Source organism: Apteryx mantelli, chromosome 1, assembly GCF_036417845.1.
Source record: "Apteryx mantelli isolate bAptMan1 chromosome 1, bAptMan1.hap1, whole genome shotgun sequence".
NCBI classification, from domain to species: domain Eukaryota; kingdom Metazoa; phylum Chordata; class Aves; order Apterygiformes; family Apterygidae; genus Apteryx; species Apteryx mantelli.
Genome location: NC_089978.1, coordinates 32,126,890 through 32,149,012, shown reverse-complemented (window position 1 = coordinate 32,149,012; position 22,123 = coordinate 32,126,890).

Here is a 22,123-nt window from a genome sequence, read left to right as displayed (position 1 = left end):
GTCAAGGTGGGCCCAACTTGCATCTTTTGGTGTTTGCTCCAGCTCTTCAGCGCCCTACAGCTGGCGCCCAGCGGTCTGCAGGGCTCGGGTTTTGGCTGGCTGAAGAGAAACTTTCATTTGCGCAGGATCTGTTGTGTGTGTGCAAAAGGCCTGCTAGAAAACTGTTGAGACTAAAATGATCACACATGTCCTTCAGCTTAGGAAAAGAGCACTCTAAGTGAGAGCATGTGTGCTCTGACTCTTGGGCTGAGAAAATGTCAGGCTTATGTGCTTGGGAAGTTCATATTGATACAAACAGGGAGGCTCCCTGCTGCCCACAGAATTCCCACATAAAAGTCCTACTGGTAGCCGTGGGAACTCGGCAGCAGCCACGCTGTGGCTAAAGTCACCACTCTAAAAATGTAGTGAAATTAGTGTTCATAAAAGTGAAAAACATGCCACAAGAATGAAGATGTTCTGATTCGCAGCCATGAAAATTACAGGAGTTCTAGCATAGAGAAAAAGCTAAATTTTGCAGTTTTTCTGGCTTCGGAAAGGGATTGTTGGTGAATTTTTGAAAAGGATTCTTTGAGCGAAAACCTTTGGCTTTTAGGAAATCAATTTGTCGCATCAAAACATAAACACCCCAGGTTTTGCACATGAGGTGGCACTGGCCTGTTTTAATAGCCCTGGGGAAAGGACAGATCCTGTGCTGCACAGTGGCCCCTAGTGAAACTGAAGAGTTTGCTTCACAGTCTGTGAAATCATTTCTAGCAGCTGGTTTGTTATTAATTTCAGTTCTGCCTTTGAATCTCACCCTCACCTGAGACAAACCACGCCACCCGCTTCATATCTTTAAGGCAAATAAAAAACCATGGGAGACTATGAGGGACCAACAGGCTTATTCTGATGCAAATTGAACCTGAACCTGGGACTTAGAGGAACAAATAATATTAACAAGAAGGCTACTGTTCTAACTTATGGGTATAATTTAGCAGCATTTTCAGCTTGAAGTTTCCTTTTTTGACTTTTTCTGCTATACCCACTGTAATGAGAGGGGTCAGCTGTGCAGACTGTGACTCTTTCTGCTAGAAGGTGGATTTGTAGATTGTGTCTCTATTCCCTTTACACTGACCCATGTCCTCAAACAAGTACTGCTGTCCCTCACGGATTTATTTGCTGGTACCACAAGGGTCTGAAGCATCAGCGCTTTAGCTAAAGCCTTGGATGAGGCTCTCTCCTTGTGTCCTGTCAACCCTGTTTTCCTTGATTTTCACGAAGAGATGCTATTAAGGGGTCAGCAACATCCTCCCTTTGCCCTTCCCTCTGTTTTCTCAGCCACCACCACTCTTCCCCATGGAGCCAGCTGAGAAGCTGGCCGACCCCTCGCTCCAGCTGGGTTTTGTGCTAGGCAGGCAGACACCACCTTCCTATCCCCACCCCCAAGCCAGCAGTAGCTTATGACAGCAACAATCTTAAAAATAAAACAGGAAATGATTTCAATAGGGGATGTGGTGGCTGACAGAGAAAAGTGGAGTAGGTCTGAAGCGCAGTTGCTCTTTTATGCGAACATCGAGCCCCTGCAGAAATGTTGCAGGGCAACGTTTGTGTAGCCTTTCATGTGGTGGGAGGACCCAGGCTTGTTTTTGTTGTTGTCACTACCGGGACCTACTGTAGTGGTTGTCCTCGCAACCCCGGTCCGAAGGCGGCCGTTTGCAGCGCAGCAGCATTTCACTGAGGCTGTGTGACCCCGGGGAGGTATTCAGCACATGCTCGCTAGTGCGTGGGCAATCCCTGTCACCCTCGCCTGCGTTCAGGCTGCCCATGATAACCCCTTAATTTCAACCTCACAACTACTTCCTTCCATTTACTGCCCGGGCAGCAGAGATATGCGTGCTCTGGCCAGCAAATAGTTTACTTGCCCACCGCATTCCAGAATTAGATACTGTTTTGGTCTCATGCCTGACCTGAACACCTACTACTTCTTCTGAAATGAGCCTTTAACTGTTATATCTGTTCGAATTATTGAGTTGGAAGTCTTAAGCTACCCTGGTCCTACATGTTGCCGAGGGCTCTTTATTCTTCTTGTTTTCCCATGGGGTTTCAACTGGAAGGAAGAGCGGGAATGGGCGTGTGCTGCCCTGGGAATGCGGACGGTCCCGGCGTCCCTCCGACAGAAGGACATGCCGTAGCGCCAGAACACTGATTGATTCCTTGGAGCCAATGTCTCGGGCTGGGAAATACGCTTTCAGTTTGCTTCCACCAGCTTTGTATTCATAGTGAGTATTTATTTCTCCCTCCGGTTGGGTTAAGCAATTTTTTTCTATAGTATTCAAATGCTTGGAATGGAGGTTCAAATCCTTCTGTGTCTTCAAACACAAACATGCCATATCTGGGTCAGGAAGTCCCTGACCTGCAAATCACTGGAGGTTGAAAGAGTATATCAGGGTAGTTTTATTATATGCTTGCCCTAGTCTTGTACTCTTCCCTAGGCATCTGCTATTGCCAATGTTAGAGACAGGATATTGGACTAGAGGGACCTTTGGTCTGACCTCCTATGGACGTTTTTATGGTCTTTTGTCTTTATCTGGGGCCTCCAGAGGCTAATAAAGATTTTGTAAATATAAAGAATTCATTGCGATCCAAGAAGAAGTCATAAGCATAGGAGGGGTCTTTCAGCCTCGTGTTCCCTGGGAGCAAAGGTCTGATAAGAGAAGTCTGGCAAGTACTGATGAAACAACATCCAAAGTCTATCAGTTGCTAGACAGATGGTCCTTAGTGGGTAATGAAAATAACTGTTTCTGGACACGTCTTAATATACACTTCCTTGTACAGTATATGATTTAATAATTTCATACAGTATGTGATTTATTAGGTTTGCTTCTAGCATTGGCCCATGGCTTCACTGGAAATAGCAGATCTACCTATCTCCTGATGCTCTTAGTCGGTTTCTTCAAAAGAGAAACAGGTCCCCTCAGAGGTCCCATTTCCCCTTTGCCAAGCCCTGAAGACCTGCTCTGAAGGGTGGGTACCAGCGCTTGTCATTTGTGTTATCTAAGTGGAGCAACTCTGGTATCACGACGTTCTGTGCTCGCATTGCTCTTGCGTGAAACACATGGTATTTGTGCTGCTGCTGGAGATGAGTGCTCAGATATCTTCAGTGTACCAGGAAATGCCAAGGGTTTTGAGACAGCAGAAAATCATCTGCTGAGACTCCTTTTAGACTTGTTTTTTCTTCTGTCTGCCTCTCCTCTCTGTTTGGTCAAAGGGAGCATTCAGGGTAGAAGTCCATTGTGTAATTTGATTTTCCTTCCCCCTTTTCTGTTTGCTTTGAAAGACTTTTTTACATAAGGTATAGCAGCTTCACAGCTGAGAAAGGACCTTTGTCAGCCAGCGGCTGCTGCCACAAGCGTGGCTGGCGAGATGTGTCCTTATTCACCTACCGGCACTGAGTGCTCCTCAGATGTGGTGTTGGGTTGCAGCTACCACGTACAGTCAACTGCTGTGACACAGTCCAGACTGCCATCCTTTCCTGCCCAGCCTGACAGGAGGTTGGTGCCAGATGAGGTGTATGGCTGCGCTCCTGGTCGGTCCCTGGCGGGCAGCCATCCCACTCTCGCCCATCCTGATGGCCATCCCCTGCCTGCAGGGTCTCTGCCCTCCGGCGTCATGGGGCGCCTCTTTGACCATCACTGCTGTCTAACCTGCGCCTCTTCCCAGCTTCTCACGCAAAGCCCATTCATCCAGGCTGGGGGGGAAGAAAGAAAAAGAACAAATTTGTTCCCACAGGCAATGTGCTGAAGTTAAAAAGAAATAATCAGGCAAGGATTTTTTAAAAATCCTGTTCATTTTTCCATCTTTCTTTGCTTCTGAGCCTGGACAAGTCCCCTCAAGAATGACATTAAGCATATCAGAAGTGCTATTCTCTATATTCTGCTCTAGCTGCTTAAAAGTCATCTGCTTCATTGGAATTCTGATGCCTCGATCAGGAGTTTTGGTACTGACAATTGTAGAGAAGACGCTATTTTTGAAATCGGCCTCTACGTTCAGGTTTTGCCTACTCCCAAAATAGTCCTGAGGGTTTAGATTTCTATGTGCCAAACCCTGCCATCGCCTGCGTCCAAAAGGGTCAGTGCACTGGCTCTGAAGCCAGAGCGCATGACAAACACAGAAAACTGAGTTGAGTTTAAGCACAGTTACATTGGGAAGGGAAAAGAAGGTTTTGCTTCTTTGTATTTTCCTGTGTACTGTATAGCTTTAAAAAATCAAGTGTTTTCGTCAGAGTGAGCAGAGGATATGGTCCTGCTTGAAAACTTTCGCAGTGACACATCACGACTTGCAAAGAGATGTGGATCTGTTTCGTGTTATTGAAGTGTCAATGCAATGTAGAGCCTGGAAAAAAAAAACCCACTTTATGTTTAAAAATACTCCCTTCTCATAGGGACAATTAAAATGGCCAGTTGGGATTCTGCTAAGAAACTAAAAAAAACCCCAGAAGCAAACCCACAACAACTTGTGGGGTGGGTCAGCCTTTTCTAGAAAGTTACAAACATCTAAAGACGGGTGAGCACCTTTTAAACCATCATGGATGTCTGCGTGTACATCTAACCTGTCTTATCTGTGGGGATCCTGGTTACACGTTCGGAGAGGCAACCAGAGATCACTGAAGTCAACAGAAAAACTCATAGCGATTTCAGTAGGTTTTAGATTAGGTCATGCACTTTGACTGTCAAAGTTAAGTCTCAGCGGTGCATTTAAGTCTTTAGTGGCCACTACAGCTGCTACAGCTGTTTCAGAGTTACAGCGAGAAGATGCATTTCTCAAGGTTCATGTTTCTGACACCCTTATTAGTGGGAGCTGGCCCTCTCCTGCACCCTCATAACAGGAACTGAGATTTTCTACCAATTTGGCTGGCAAACCTGAGAACTTCGATGTTTGAACTTTTTTGTAATAAAAGCAAAAAGGCTGTCTTTCTTACCCAATGGCATAGCAAGAAAGTTTGGGGGAGGGGATTAACAGCGTCCTTTAACAAACGCTGAAGCTGTACACAGGCACGTGGCCTTAGTGCAAAGAGCATCGCTGCGCAGAATTTACTCTAAAGCAGCCGATTTGAAATCCGCTCCCGCCAGCTCACGGCAATGGGGACGGGGCGCTCGCCGGCAGGTGGGGGCCGGTGGCTCGGCGCGGCGGTGGGGACAGCTGTGGGGCGCGCGGCGGCCCCCCCGTCACGTCCACGACACCCGGGCCTGCCGCCTTCGCGCTGGGGCTATATTTTACTAGTCAGTTCGCTCCCGCCCGGCAAGCACAGGCACGCTTTTATGGCATCTGGAGCATTTTGCTGAGCGCTTTGGTAGTACGCCACTGGCCAGACAGCACATTTCCAGATTTAGATTATAAGAGGAAAACAGCAAGTGGTAGGTTCAAGTATGGGTCAGGGGATATGTTATACCCCAGTTCCTCCGCCGAGCACTCGCAGTCCTCCGGGACCAATGCTGCGAGCTGCACTCGATAGACATGGCCTAAGGTGCTTGCTTTTATGATTACTAGTGCCATTCACACTGGGAAAATGTTGTTATCACATTGTAAACATCATTTTTAATATCACAGAATCTTTTCAGCTGATATTTCGGCTTCAAATGAGAACCAACCACGTTCATTTTCTCTTTTCCTCTAAAGCTGTTAAGCAGCATTTTAGCAGGAGGTGTCTGGACAGAAAAGTAGGGTACAGAGGTGATAGGATATTCCAAATCTGATGATAGACTTATTTTTAGATAGCTGCTATTACCAATGAGTACTGTTTGGAGGAAAAAAAGCAACGGAAAGCTGTACCCTGCACCATACAAACAAAATTGTTAGTGCTGATGGCCACACGACGGATACACATGAAAAACTGATATTCGAACTGCATGCCATTGGCCTGCAATATAAACAAGCAACATTTAAATACCGCATCTGTAGCAAAACCTGAAGTTACAGAGAGCATAAACCAACCTAGTGACCCAGTTCCTACCCACCACGTGCAGTTCAGCGGGAGAGCATTTCCTGGTGACCTGAAGAGAAAAGGGGACTCTGATGATGATGTTTAATACTTACAGTCTGGCTTTGAGCACTGCAAGATTTTTATATTAAATTCTGTTCAGTTAAAGTTCAGACTGCCTTTCACACGACAATGTCCTCTTTGAACACAGACCCAGGGCTGCACGGCCCCTCTTTTCCCCCCGGCCGGTATGAATTTCACTCGCTGCATGAGCAGCAGCTGCAGTACCACGAGAGCAAACTGCTCACCCTTTGGGTGTTATAGGAAACGAGGCGCTCTTTCCCACCGGCGCTGGGTTCAGCTGCTTGTGAAACCGGAGCGTAGGCCCCAGCCGCGTGTTTGCTGAGTAAGATCTAGCCCAAGTGGGAGTTAGTCATTAATAACGTGCCTGGAGCTGCAATTCACGCGGCTTGCGGCTCTCCCACGTTCGTTATCAAATGATATTTTTAATGTCAAAGTGCAGGGCGTTGAGCTCCTGGGTGCTGCTACGTCTGGCCTTGGGGAAGGTGGTCCCTGGCACGGTGCTGCCCAGCCCCAGGCGTAAGGCGGTAATTCAGGTTTTATTTTACGTATTTTTGTGTGTGAGGACAGTCCCAAACCAGGTAAGGAGATTCAGAGTGGCTGAAAAGGTGGAGTAACACCAGCTTCAAAGGTCTGAAGATTTGGGAAGGTTTTGCTTTGGTGTGTATTAAATAAAAATGTGATAAAACACATGTAAACTAGCACTGTTAGTTTGATAATGCTTATTTTCCGCAATGGTATTTTTTTCCCTTGCAGCAATCCAAATGCCAAATTCCAGCCTTAGCTCTTACTCAGAAAAGCCTCCTATGGACCTGTTCCTGTCTGAGTCAGAACTGACCAAAGCCTTCAGGTTTTGACCCGGGACGGATGAAACGCTGCTGAAATAAAGGCCCTTCAATTTCACCTCCTTCAATTTAACCTAGTTTCTGTATGATGCAGGCACGCTGAGACTGCGTGGCTGCGTGGTGCAGGCTGGCTGCAGGGAGCCGAGGCGGCTCTTTCGGGAGCTATTCATGCAGTTTTGGGTCCCCGACCTGGCAGCGCCGGGTCCCTTGGCTCCCGCCTGCCCCGGGGGGGTCTGGCCGTGCTGAAACGGGGGGGAAAGGGAACGTTCAGCTTGGGTTTCTGAAAGAAATGGCCTGTTTTGACCAACAGCCGGGTCTTCGCCCCGTGGTTCAGTCTGAGCCTTACTTTGAACATGAAAAACTTTGAGCTGGGAGGCTGGCGAGAAGTGGGGGGAGGAAGAGGAAGAGGAAGGCCTCCTGTCTAAAGCTGGCAGGGACAGACAGAACTGGTTACCCGTATTTCTGCACACTCTGGTCTTTCAATGCCCCCTATTTGCTCTTTATGAATCAGCGACAATTTTATTCTGCTTTTTGTCAAATGTGTGCTATTCCTCACATTTAAAATTATCATATTCCAGCTCTTTCCTTGCTCTGTAGTTTTTAAATACTTGATAAATTGAATATTTTGGGCTGCTTGATTGTTTTAGGCTAATTATTGCATTATTAGATAAGTTTTGAATCCAAATCTGACAGAATTCCTGACTCTCTGTAGATCTCGGAGACAATGGGCTAACGAACAATAGAAAATTAGCTCTTAATAGTGAGGAACATAAGCTCCTTTCAGTCAGGACTTTATCTTCTTATGTATTTGCAAATCATTCTTCATCCCCATGTTATTAGGCCCCTGAATTTGCAGCCTTCCTCACAGTGTGCAAGATTTGCTCATAGAAATAGATCTGTTGACTTTAAGAGGGCTGCATATCCTGAAGTGGTAAAATTTGTTGTAAAATAGGTATGAATGTTATTTACTGCGACTGCTAAACACGTACAAATAAATTATGTATTTTAACTGCAATAAATAAATAAGTACTAGAATTCCTTCCATTTTCTTAAATAGTATGTTGCGCTGATGCATAATAAATAATAAACAGTAAACCTGATATTTATTGCTACTACTTATTACTATGAGTTTTATGTTTGGTTCTGTTATTAGTAAGTATTTTGTTTTCAGTGAAAATTCTTCAAATGTAAAAACATGACTAAAATGCAGTAAGCTGCAAGCAAAACAACCGCATTTGAAAGAATGCAAAAAGTACTTTGGCAAATTGTTATCTTTATAGTGGTATCTTTGCTCTATATATTTACACAAATACACAGAAAGATATTACATATTAATTACACAGGAAAATCTTACTCATCTCTGTAGAAAAACAGTATAGAGATTTTACATGTGGCTCAGCTCTAGGATGAGGTGATATTTGTGTGTCTGTGTTGTTTTCAAGATGCAGTTTATCTAACACTGGAAAAGGGTATGGTTTGGCTGACTAAACTCTGGAGTGATGCTGAATGATAAAAGTGCTAAGGGGAATTTTTGGGTCGCCTGAAAGACAACGTAAAAGACTCTGTAGGTGTAAAAAAACCCAAAAAGACTCTTTTTGGTAGTTGTATAAAAGCTTACTGACATTTTATGACACAGAGCAGTCCCTCCCTCCCCCAATACCTTTGACTCCCCTTGCACAATGTAGCTGCCTTAAAAATGTAAGCTTGCTCACACACAGGTGTTACTTTGGCACTGGGGCTCATCTTGCCTCTCTTTGAGAGTTTTGTTGGACATTTTGTGGCCTGAACTCCAGCAGGCTGTAGCACACAGGGGCACAAATGGTGAGAAGGGCAGGCTCACAAAACCGGCAGCTAATCTGGGATGTGCACCACTAGTTATCTGCAAAACGCTAGGCGCAGCAGACATCGGAGAGCTGAGGCAAACTCTGCCCCAGTTTCAAATCCTCGGGAGCGAGAGCTCTGCCCAGCTCCCCATGAGGTGACCCCTGCCTTGCCACGCAGGCACTGCCCCAGGCCAAAGGCCGGCTCCTGTGGCTGCAGGAACGTGCTGAGTCTGGCAGTGTCTGGGAAAAGACCTGCCAAAGACGGACAGCCTGAATCAAGAAAGCCCCAGTAGACAGCAGCGTGGCGTGGTAAAAAGGATCAGTGGGCTGATGGGGATGCTTGTGAGAGCAGCTCTCTGCAAGACAGATTTGCATCAGGAGGAGCGCATTTGTCACAATGGTGGTGGATGGGTCTGGATGGTGATGGACAGTCTTCTCCATTCCTTGCTCCTCCAAGAGGGCTGGCTCTTCTCAGCAGGCTCATTTGAAAGAGAGAAGTGGAACTGTGGAGTATGTTGACACAGTCATTAATGCAGAAGTTTGAGCTCACTCTCAGGCCTGGGAATGCCTTTCAGCCCACCCGACCCCAGCTGTCCTCCAGAGGTCTCCAAGAAGTGTGGCCAGGCTTTGGCTTCCCTCCTCGTTCTGCCTGGGTGCACCTGGAGATGCTGCAGCTCAGGCTTTGTAGCAAACAAGGGTCACACACAGAAGCATGCTCTGGGCAGGATTCATCCCATCCAACCTGTGGGCCCAGTTGGTGGGGAGAAGGACATGTTCTTGAAAGTAGGTCTGGATCTTCAACAGGCTAAGCTATCCTCTGCAAGAGCCTTTTGCTTTTGCCTGGAGAAGGAACCTGGCATGAGTAGAGCTCTCTAATCTTACTTCCCCAAAGTCACCTGGGAGGAAATGCCTGCTTTGACCCAACTACAACCCCCCTGCACGAAAGGTGGTAGGTCTTGGTGGGTCATGTACGTGAATCCTTGGGTCTGTTCCTCCTCTTGCACGTGGCCTCAGCTCACGGGACTTCAGCCCTTTCCCATCTCTAGCTACCACTGTTTAGGGCCTTGCTTCTGGGGTAATGGATTAATCTTTGTGCCCACCAGGCTGGGGAGTGCAAAGGGACCTTTACCTCTTTGGTGCAAGGCCTGGGTTTCCTGCCCTCTGATGCTGGATCTTCCTGTCAGTTAAGACATTACTGTTGCTGCTCTTTGTGGAGTCCCAGGTCTGTCTTGATGATTATCCCAAGAAAGCTTGGCTGCTTTCCCTGCAGTCCCAGCCCTGTCTACATGGCAATCCCAGCCCTAAATACTGTTGGAAAAGTAGCTGGGCTCTAGCACAGTCTTCTGATCTGAAAAGCCTGAAAAGTCAGCAGTCCTCTTTCCACCCTCCCAGGCTCTTAGAAAGCACTGCAGAAACCAAACAAGAGCATGATTATTATTGAGTCTCAGGATTTCTTTAGCAAAGCTTATAATTTAGGGGACCTGATCTGTGAATTCTGAAAGACTGGGAATGGCATTATTATAAGTTCAAGGCAAATTGTATGCATCACAAAGTCAGAGAAGGAGGTCTTAAGCAGGGGCCAAAATTAAGAGTTTTTAGACAGGAGTAGACAGCAAGGGAGAATTCCTGGGGCTGAATTTTGGTTTCCTAACACTGCAGCCCCACCTGCTAATCTAGCTCAAAATTTGTCCTGAAGTCAAACAAACCATCCTGGATGCAGCAGGCTTAATATTTTTTCTTCTTACTTTTAAATCCTGTTGAACCAGGGAGGCTGCCTGCCAGGGATGGGTGGCAAAACTCTCAGATATTGATTTTCAGTCTGCCAGTCTTTAAAGTAAAAACATTTCTTTCTTGTCATCAAGCACTATATCGCTGCCCACAGTGGCTTATAAGGTATTTTTGCACATCATCACAGTGAAGACAATGAAACATCCTGTGAAGTAACTGCGTTAGCAAAACACCACAAGACACAATTGTGAAAAACACAGTTCTCTGTTCCTTTTTTACACAGACATTTGGTTAGAAGTGCAGACACACTGGATCTGAAATCACTTTCTCATGTGATTTGGCTTCTTTTTAAGCCTCGAACCATTTAAAGCTCCAGTCCTCTCCCTCAAACTCTGTTGAAGCTTGATGTGGGAGAACGTAGGCTTTCTCCTACTGCTTTCAGTCACTATCTGACATATTCTGAATGTGCCTTGACGTGTCCGTTGCTTTTAGTATTGCTGGCTAACATGAAGCACTTGATTTCTTCCTTCCTACTGGCACACATAATTCACATTTCAGTAGAGAAATATTGATGTATTTATCAGGGAGATTACATGGGAGATCACTGTGGCAACCTCCAGAGACCAGGATGAGGTTCCCAGCTCTCTCATTAAGTCACTGTTTGTTACTGGCTTAGTCATTCAGTTTTCCTATAGCTTTATACTGCTATAGATTCCCTAATCTTGAATACTAAAGATTATATTAATACACCTTTACACTGCGAGCAGAAGGCTTGCTCCTGCAGTTGCTACTTTGAAATCCACGGAAATTTTACTTATTTTCCTAACTTCTTTAGTGCCTGTCTTCAGTGTGCTTTGGGACATGGCACTGTTGGAGGTGTAACCTTAGGAACAGGACTTGGAATTGGGATCCTGTGGCCTGGAGAAACGAGATGTCATTTTTTGCAAATGCAGAACGTGAGATGCATCGTGCCTATCCTGGGTTGGGAAAAGACTTTCCACCAATGTACAAATCCCCCCTGGGCTTTCAGGCACACGTAGCATTCTTTGTTATTCTCTGTCCTAAGTCCATGTCTAGCCTTGCTATATTTAAAGTTTATTGCATCTCCCTAAAACCTGGCTGAACTCTGTTGGTGGGTGAAATGATTCCTTTAATGTTTCCTAAGTTTATGGCTGCAACAACATTGCTTTAATATCTTTTGGGATGGTTAATGCTCTATGAAGAGAACGATCTCCCAGCAGTTCAGAGTAGGTATTGACCAGACACGTTGCTCACTCATGTAGGCCTTTGCTGGGGTATCAGTATGAAAACAGGAAACGACGTGGGAAATGTTAATAAAACTTGACAACAACAGCTCAAAAGGTGTTTGATCCACCATTTAAGTGTACATGACTATTACAGGATGAGGAAACAGGAAATATGCTGAGGGGGAGGAGATGAGAACAGAGAACTGTAAAAAGAATGAGAAGACTGAACTTGAAAAATTCCAAGTCACCCTTTCTGAAGTCAGTTGGCATGCACCAGGCATTATTCACAGCACGCAGTTCCTCACTTAGGTGTTAACGCATGTAAACCGCAAGGAGCTGGAATTGAGATCCATCAGTAATAAATTCCATCTTGGCACTAAATATGAGACCAAGTTAATGCCAAAAAGAAAAACCCCAAATGAAAAAAAAAAGTTATTTCCAGGCAAGGGTTTTAAAATTTTCAAAACCAGATCAGCTCTCTGTGGTTCACAGTTCTTCCAAATCTGCATTTGCCCAGAGCCAAGAATAAGTGAAATGCCATAGTGCTACCTCTTCTATTCAGAAAGAATATTATCATTTCATGATCACTTTCTATCTTTGTTTCTTCTCAGATCTGCCACACCCCACCCCACATTCTTTCATAACTGAGTCAGAAAAAAAATCCCCTCTTTTTCCTGATGTATTTTAATGCAATGGGTTCTTTGCATTCTTATCATTTTGGTTTGCATAATTAGTTTGCTAGTAACCCATTCTGAATAAAGTCTAACAAATTTGTTAATTTTAAAGAACTATTCAGAGGAAAAAAAAAGATGTTGATTTGGAAATAATAACAGCAAAACACTTCCCCTATGTCACCTTTTATTAATAGCAATCAAAGCATTTTAAACACTTGAAGTCATGATTTACAGTTTATAGACAAGGAAACTGGGCTGCAAAGTTGGGAATGTTCAATAAAGATCACATAGTAAACTAACTGTGGAGTTCAAATCTGCTGGTCTCCAGCCTCATTCCCTCTCCGCTGAATGATACCTTTTACCATGACAAATATACTGGAATAAGCCATTTTCTAATATGCAGGACACTCATTATCTTCCTTATAATATCCTTTGGACCTTTAAAAATGGGGAGCAGTAGGTCAACACTTCCTTCTAGCCATCGGTCTACATGAACCACTAAAGCTTAGGGTCTCTGAGGGAGGGGGCAGAAAGGAGAAGCCTGTGTGTTGGGAGGGCACAGAAAGAGGGACCGTCCTGAGAGCCAGGAATGACTACCAAAAGCAAAGGCTGTCTTGGCCTTCTTCAAGTCATGGGAAGCAAGGGAGGTGGCTAAGTGTCTTCTAGTATTCAGAGGCTTGGGTAGGATTCATCTACCCTAGCTTCAGTGTTCATCTCACTGATGAATACACAGCTAAGACAAGTCAGCTATATCACTCTGGAGTGATATATCAGTTTCTCAACATCGACTACAAAGGGTAGCAACCTCAGATTTTGACATCTAGCTTCTGAATTTCCTCTTCCTCACCATTATCAGTTTAAAATAATTCTTTGCCTATTGCTAGTTTGGTGGGCACACAGGAGGGCTCTGGCACAAGCTGGCTGTCTTTAATCTTCAACATGGATGGCTGTTACTTCAGAAAAGTAAGTAGGAGGATGTGGTGGTCTTTGGATGGAAGATTGCAGTGGTGACATGGTAGGGCCAAGATGCCTGAAGAGTGGGACTCGCTCCTCCAGTACCTGTGTGGCCTTGTTTTTCCCCTTCCTACAGATATGTGACGGGCATCGTTCACCCAGAGCTTCCTGGCTGCTGACTCCTGGTGGGGAGAAGGTTTGGCTTCTTCTGGTGCTTTTCCTCAGTTGTTGCCACTTGGGAGCTCAGACAAGACTTGTGACCATTCGGCTTGGACAGGACTGCCTGCATGTTTCCTTCCACATGATTTTCATCTTTTGGCTCTATGGGAAGTGAATGATACATGGCCTCGTTCAAGCAGGTGACCCCACAAATAGCATGTGCTGTGCTGTGTTGTTTCGTGAATCCAACTGCTTCTGGTGGCAGCATGCTGCTTATCGATGCAGCTGTGACAGCTGATAAATAAAAATTTAACCAAGCCATACACTGAACTGCAAAACTTCCTAAATACTATGAGGTGCTTGTTTGCTGCTTTTTAAAATAATTTCAGAGGAGGCTGAGAGAAATGCAGTGTAATAACCCTTGATAGCTACATTATGCTAAGCACAAGTTTGTTCCATCAAGTGAGTGTGTGAAGTGTGTATATCCATATCCATATACATGTGATTGTACCTGTTCTTAATCTGATGTTAAAGACTTGCCCTATTTAAAGTGAAGCAAAAGCCTATTGTTTTCAGTATTTAAATGCAAGGAGCTAAACCTGTCCGTCTCCTAAGTCTATGATATCATTGCCTGGTGTCCCAAGAACTTCCTCCAAAATACTTTCATGTCCTCCTATGTTAGACAAAATTACAAATTGCCAAGTTTATTCATAACTGGAGTGAAATATCACCTGAACATTGGCCTGTCATGCTAGGGACAGCTGGTGACAAGTTCCCTTTTCTTCTTTACTCAAAGGCAGGAAAGATAACACACAGACAGCTAGGGAACAGGCTTTTTATAAAGGGTGATTTGTCTATGGTGCAGTCTTACTGTGTGTGTTTAACTCTTCTTTGGGTAATGATATTGAGAGCAAAGTAATCAATCTCATGGCTGGCATAATACCATGATGCTTTTCTGCAAGACTGACTATAAGCATGAGAGCACTTCAATTACACTTTCTTTTGGGAGGCAAAAAAAGTGAAGTCTAGTTTCACTAGAGAGTCATCTTTTACCCCCATGGTCCAGTTTGTTAGCTTCCAATTTGCTCCACCATTTTAGGTTCTTTTGCTGACCAAAGATTTCTTTCATTCGCTTTGAACCTGGGTAGCTAAAGGCTGGTATTTGCGATGATTGCCTTGGGGAAAACAGTGGGAGTGGAGAAATGTGCCTAACACTATGTGTCCTCATGGGCTTTTAGTGTGAAGTCTTGTTTGTTGAGGCCAGAAAAGAAAAGGTTAAGTCTGAGGTGGGTTACATGTCAGTGGTGTGGCCGAAGCAGTTGTCTGGTGCTGGTAGCAGGAGGAAAAAGTTGATATGGAGAGCATAAAAAGGGACGAAGCGTGGAGAAGAAAAAGCTGAGGAAGTTTAAAGCATCAGGCATTACTGGCAGGTTGACCTGGGGCCACCATTTGGGAATGAGCTTTCTGAAGACAGCAAAATGTTTCAGTGCATCTGGTTTTGTGTGTGATGACTCCTGACAAGACTTAACAGGGGTGAGCTCCTGAGGAGCGCTGCATATCCCTGTCTCTCTCTAAATGTGGTGGCCTCCGGGAGGGCTCCTCACTTTATGGAGAGCATAACCCTCTCCTGTGCAGGGGCATAACATGAGGTGATCACCCCCTCACACCCTCAGGGCCTTCTTCTGGCTCTGGTCCTGCAATAAATCTAACACAAGCCAAGGAGCTCAGGGCAAGGGCTGCACCAGAGCCCTTTGTGTTTAAGCACTCGTATGGGCTGGCAACCCCCCCCACTCTCTTGCCCTCTCCAGGGACCTTCACATGAGGGTATAAAGGACCAAGAGAACTAGGGGCTGTGCTGTGAGGTGGTTTCTTGGTGTTATTTGAGCCTCTCTAACAAACAAGAGGAGTTCTGGATCTGGTGAACACCAAGGGGCAATGGTGGCAAGGCAGATCCAGGGGAGCAGGAGTCAATGCCTCAGGCACAAACTCCTCCCTGGCCACCATGGCAGGTGCCGTCTGTGCCCCCTGTCTGATGGTGATTGTGTCACTTGTGCTTCACATTCCAGATTTGTTTATTTCCCCCCCCCTTTCAGTGCTGCCTCTGCATTGCTGTAATTAAGTGGAGTAGGGAAATGCCACAATGACCCAAGAACATGACACATGCGGCATCCAGGGTGAAGTAATTTTTTCCAGTTGTCCCTTGTCCTCCTTTTTTGTCTTGGTGCTTTCCCAGCAGTATTCTCCTCTTTGAAACTCTTTGTCTCCTATTTTCAGATACAAAACTATTGTGGAGGGCAGCAGTCTCAGGAGTGTCGTGTGCTGCTTTCCTTGTGGACAGAGGGCCTGACTATCTTAGATTAATGATTAAAAAACAAACGAAACCAAACCCCACCAAACAAAACCCTGAAAAACTCTTAATTTTAACGGGATTTTTCTGAATGGGAGCAATAATGAATGTTTATCTAGAGGAACCTTGTCTGAACGCTTTCCTCTTTCTGTTCATCTGTTTACTAGAAAATGAGATTTGCGGTGGACATGAAGGAAGCCCAGACTATTCTGGTTGAGTTAAAGGCAGGGGGTACAAAATGGTTCAGTAGATGAGCAGTTGGCAGAGACAGCCCAAAAAGTCTGGAGCACCTGAACAACCTGCAAGGCCTTGCTTCAAGGAACAAAGACTAGGAGTGCAAAAGGCATCTCGTGCATACAACCAGGCTCAGTAAAAGAGATGGCAGTGGAATATAATTTTAAAAAGTGTGGCAAGGCCTTACAGGCAAAAAAAATCGCATGGCATAATAAAATGTGCGACCCACTGACTAATAGAAGGCTTGACCTTGGCAATTGCCTTTCATGCCAAAAAGACCAGAGTGCACAAGTCCTTTTGCAATGGGTGCTTGGCTGTGCTGGCTTGGTGCAAACTGACAGGGATGAGGAGTGGAGCTGGTGAGGTGCCACAGGGAGCAGAGATCCTATGTTAAGCCAATGCGCCCCCTGTGCTTCCTTGCTGATGTTCAAATGTAGAGTTCAAAAAGGGGCAAGCTGAGGATAGACCTGGAAAAAACCCAGTTTAAGAGTGACATTCTTCAAGTTAGAGATACCAACCAGTGCAATTTTCTCAAAGGCTTTACTCCTGCAAGCTGCTGGTCACCACCATCTCTTCAGGTCCCTATGTCTGCATCTACTGAAAAGATGATTTTTTCCTTCCTTTCAGAGCTGCTATCCCCTGGGGTGGCAGCATGTCACCTTGTTGGAGTGATAGAGCTGGTGGCCCAGTGTTAAACAACAGCTCTTTGTGCCTTATAGGAATGAGCCCATGGAGCCTCTTAACAGCTACATCTCCTTTAGGCAGACCTGGTGCCTCCTGAGCTTATATATTGACCTTTCTCTGTGACACCAACAGACGGGCAAATAGGGGAATAAAACCTGCTGGCTTCAGTCATTTAAAGTGCTGACAAAGTCCCTTGTAAGGAAGCTTTGTGGCTATAGGGGTGAGAAGTTGCTCAGAGACAGATGTCCACCTAGCAAAATAAATAGGCACTCAATGGCCCAGCAGAAGATGGGGCTCAAGGAGTGCACCGGTTCTGTGTAGGGCACTGCTTGGGGAGAACTGCCTGGGAAAAAGAAGGAAATATTTGTGAGATGGAGTTTCACTACTAAACCTTCTCAGGAGCTCCAGGAGATTCCTCTGTTGCCACATGTCCTTCTGAACCATGTGTTTTAACCAGAGGAGCCATAAATGAACCACACAGTGGCCCTAGGCTTTATAATCAAACCCAAATGCTATGAGCCATTTCTGGTAACTGGGTTCCAGGAACTTGAGCAGCCTGAGACCACAGAGAATACTTGGTAAACAGGAGGCGAAGACAAGGCCCTGGGAGATGCAACCATCCTGACTAAGATCCAAGATCTCCATCTCCAAGATGCTCTGAGAGGCCCCGTAGGTCCTGCCGCCAGCTGCCGTGCGGAGATAGGAAAGAAAACCCTGGTGACAGTCCTCTGAAGGCTTTATGTTACAGACAAACACAGAAATGCCACCGAGGTGAGTATTAGACCTCATTCCACTCAGCAAAAAATTCCAGCTGTTGACACTTCTGGAAAATGACAAACGAATATTACAGGCAACAGAGAATGTTCTGGAATAACAGTGAAGACAGTGTCATTGTAGGGACATAATAAAGGAATTTCCTGGGTGTTTATTCAGACAAACTACTAACATTGCTAGCTAAGAATTGCAGATGCCTTTTACAAAGTCGCCTTTGAGTATTAAATACAGTTCAGGAGCGTTGTTTGTACAGTGTAAAAATTGGTGAAGAAGATTTGTTTTAAGGAGTTATTTCTCTGCAACTATATTAACCTCTCAAAAAAAATGCAAGAGGTAAATACTTCCACTATCTACTACTAGAATAAAGGCACTTAAAAATGTTTGGTTTGATGCTTATAAACAAAGCAAGTTTTGATGCAAGTTTTACATTGGCAATTGAATTGTGAAATATTCTTACGAGATAGAAAGCGCTAATGGGATCAAGAATTGTACATTTTGTCCTTTTCTAAAACAAAACAATGTTTCCTTTTGTTTCCTGGAGTAAAGCACTATTTTAAACTGTTACGGGGGTTTGGTTGTTTCTGTATGAGAAGTAATTTGCATCTCTGAATAAGGAGTACAGGTCTTGGGGGCAAGTTGCTGAAATGTCATCAATGTCTGTGTAAAAACTTGTAGATTGGCAAAGCTGGCAATTGACTGATAAAATTCCTTGAACTGGTGTCATGCCTGAGGACACTGCCAACATGTGGCATAAATTCTGCTGAAAACTAAGCAATCCTGTGAGACTGTGGCATTTTCGAACGCTTTCCAGAGAATATACATTCAGTTTGCCTGACTGAGGTGGTGTCAGGCCCTTCCCAGACACTGCATCTCTCCCAAACGAGGGACAGGACCTGGTTATTAAAGTTCAGTAATTTTTCCACTGAGGTGTGATATAAGAACCCATCCGATACATCCTGGTCTGCTCCTGACCATTTTTTCTGAAGCTGTGGTTTTCTCATGCTATTAAGTACAAATCAATGTAAAAAGCATTTTTTACCAGATACACTGTGCCAGTGTATCTTGCAAACATGCATGCACACACAAACATGCACATAGTCAATGGTGTAAGGACACATAAAACCAGTAGTAGATTCACCCGTTTGGTGTTTTGGGCATTCAACTCTACAAGGAAACTCTAGGGAGATTAGCCCACTAATTTTAGTATGCAAGTTAGGCTTTCAAAGTGGGAACAAAACCTCCATTTTTCTGTAACCAGTTCAGGACCAGGAAAGCTTCGAGCACCTGGACCCACCGCAGCATAACTCAGCCAGCCAGCAATCTTCTCTAATGCTTGCAGGTGTCTGTTGCAGGATATCTGTACAATGTTAGCTTCACGGTTTATTAGCTTGGGAATATGTAGTTTGTCCTGATATGCTCTATTTTATCTGTAGTTTTATCGTTCAGGTTCCTGTGCAACACCCTCGGCAGCAATTCTGGAAGAAAAAGCAGTGTTGAAATAGTAAATGAAAACGTGGGAAACTTGCCTTTTTTGATGTGTATGGGAAATGGGTGAAGTCAGTATTGAATGGTAAAGTGGATAAACTATACTTACTCCGTGTATACTGTACCACTGAACATGGTGTCACAGCGTGAGTGGAAGTGATGAAGGGACTGGATCTCCGGGGGGAATGAAGACTGGAAAAAACTTGGGGCCAGACGCCAAGTCTGCCCCAGCACCAGCACATCTTTGTGTAGTTCACAAAACAGTGTGAATAACATCTGCCACAGAGTTTAATCTCACACCCTCTCCCCAAGGGGAGAAGTGTGTGCAGTGGAGTGTGCTGTTTTGCTGGGGGAGGAGGGTAGTTGTTAATGGTGGATGTGGTACGTGTATTTGTCTTAGAAAGAGCCAAGAAATGGGCTTTGCCTGTGCAGATGGGGGTGATGTGACTAGTGACAGTGCCCAGATCCTGGGAAAACACCGCCAGTGTGGTGGGAAAGTTGGGACTCATTCACACGCAGCCTTCATCCTTGTCCTAGAGACTGACACACTGTTGGAATGCAGCTGCAAACCCTGCTCTTCATCCCAGAGCTTTTGGTGCCTCTTCAGAAAAGAGAGCCCAGGCTATGGATAACACAGTCAGGACTGAAACCCATAAGTTGCTTCTGTGTTCTGCCGACATTTCCTAAATGCTGACATTTTCATTTCCAGGTGTATAGCATTGTTGGGAGGCAATGAAGGCAAAACACCCCACATTGGGTTATCTGTAGCTAGGAAGTGACAAAACGGAAATGGTAGGAAGTATTGTTTATAGAGGCTGCTAAGTAAGTGATAACCTTCAGTGTGGACTCCAAGACAGCACGTAACACAAGGCTTGAATTTGATCAATTGTACAGATGTGCCTTTACCTAACAGGGACTCTTCTATGGCTGCGAACTCTTCCAGATGCTTTCCTTTGCTCTCACATATGTTTTTTCTTCTTGCTTGTTCCCACCAGGCCAGCTGTTCTTCACCCAGGAACTGTTCTTGCTCCAACCCTGGGCCATCTTGGTAGACACAGGCTAGTGAAATGTGCCTTGTGCTCCTCAGAATGTGCCCCTTCTCCTCAACCAATGGTCAGGCCCCTACTGCAGCCTCCAATGTTGCTGAGGCCATTGTCTGCCTGAGACATTGTCTGCCCAAGGCCATTGTCTGCCTGAGGCAGTCCCTCTGATGACGATTTGATGCTATTCCCAGCACTGAACTGTCCCTGTGGAGAAGGTGCAACTCGCTTAGTTCAAGGCATGTCCCCAGTATAGAACTTCTTACGTGGTCTGAGAAGTGGGACATGGACAGATATATTCCACTCAGATCTGTACAAAAATTGGTGAATCCCACCACATCCTCCCTGCCTTATCTGTATGCAACTTCTCTGCTCCTAGATCCTTGATAGAATATTTTACCTTTTCTCCTTGTAAAAAGGTAAAATAAAGTCATTTTTTTGGGCTCATATGACTTAAATGCAGTTATTTTTCAAGTTTTCTGCTTGTAATCAAAGGGGAATTTTGCTGTGTAACCATCTCCTATGAAATAGTGGCTGGGCATTTGGTTGTCATATGGCTGTGCTGTATAATTATAGAACATGTTATGGTTTGATGGATGAAGTCATTAAGAGCATAGTAATTAGTACCAGCCTGCTACTTTGAACTGCTGCGTGGTGTCACATATTCCTTACAGTGAATTACATCTGTGCGCACACTGAATACAGCTTTCTAACCATCTGATGCCTCGGGCTTACATATTGTTATGCTGTATCCATCCAGAACATTTTTCATTCATTTTTAAAAATACACACACATCAAAACAGACAGCAGTCTGTAGCTTCCTACCTCCTAGAAACTGCACTTTTTTTGGGTGGGAGGAAAAGGAAAAATTTAAAAGGAGATTTTTAGAGGCCTGACATGACATTTGACATAGGCTTGGCATGGGAAAGGGAGTCTTGCGGCAGAAAGGTAAAACGCTCAGCTGCCCTGGGTAGGATCCCAAGCTGGATGTAATCCTGGTCTTGTGCCTGTTGACTCTACAGGGTGTGTTTGCAGAGCGATGAACTGCCTGCAGCCTCTTACCCTTGAGTTGAGCAGCGTGCTGGGACCTCAGTGATGGTCTATATGGAAATCCCAACTGAGTGACGGAGGTTTTCACTGGGAGTGCTGGATGAGCACAGGAATATGGAGAGGAAGGGAAAAGCAGTCTTGCAATAGGGGGAAGGCTGATGGCCCTCCTGGGTTGTTCCCTGGTGGCCATGTCTTCACTGTGTGGAGGGTCCCCTTGCAGCCTGTCCCAAACAGCCACCCATTTCCTACCCCAGCCCCCTAGAGGTCATCCGGGAACGTCTTCCCTGGGAACAAATCTGATTCCCTCCATCCTCTGCCCTCCCAGAGACGACCTTAGAAACAGAAGCCTGTGCTGCCAGACACTGCATCTTGAAGAGCTCCACTATTGCACTGCATTACACAGGGCAGATGTGTCCATGGATGCAGCTCCAAAAGGGTTGTTTTTTTTTTTCCCTTCTCCACCTGTACCTTATTCCCCTCTAGAGAACATCGGCAGGTGTGAAAAATCAAAATGTGAGTATTTTCAGCTGCAAAGGACAAATCTGGTTTCCAGAAAAGCATATTGGTGCCTCATGTGAGTTATGGTACTGCTGAAAATATCGTGCTGGGGCTATGACACCTCTGTTCTCCACCAGGAGTAGGACACCCACCCCTGCTACACCACAGCTCCTGGGGTGCCTCAGCATCTTCCTGCATAGGGAACCACCCTACACCAGGGAAGAGGTAGTCTGAAAGAGGGTAGCCCTGCTCAAAGAGGACAGTACTCAAACCACACTGAGTTTGAGTTGGGTTTGGACCAAAATCATTAAAATGCTTTGTGTTCAAGGAATTTCTTTTTTTTTTAATGAAAAGTTGAAATTTTGTCTGGAAAAAAAAATCCCATTTAGAGGAAAAATAGAACTGAACAACCACAATTAAAATTTCCATTTCCTGCTGAAAAAACATCCTGCAAAGTTGCACTTAATCCTGCATATAATAAGTCTTTCCTGCTAGGAAAAAAAGGATAAATGAAAGGAAAAGATGGCTTGCACAAAATGCACT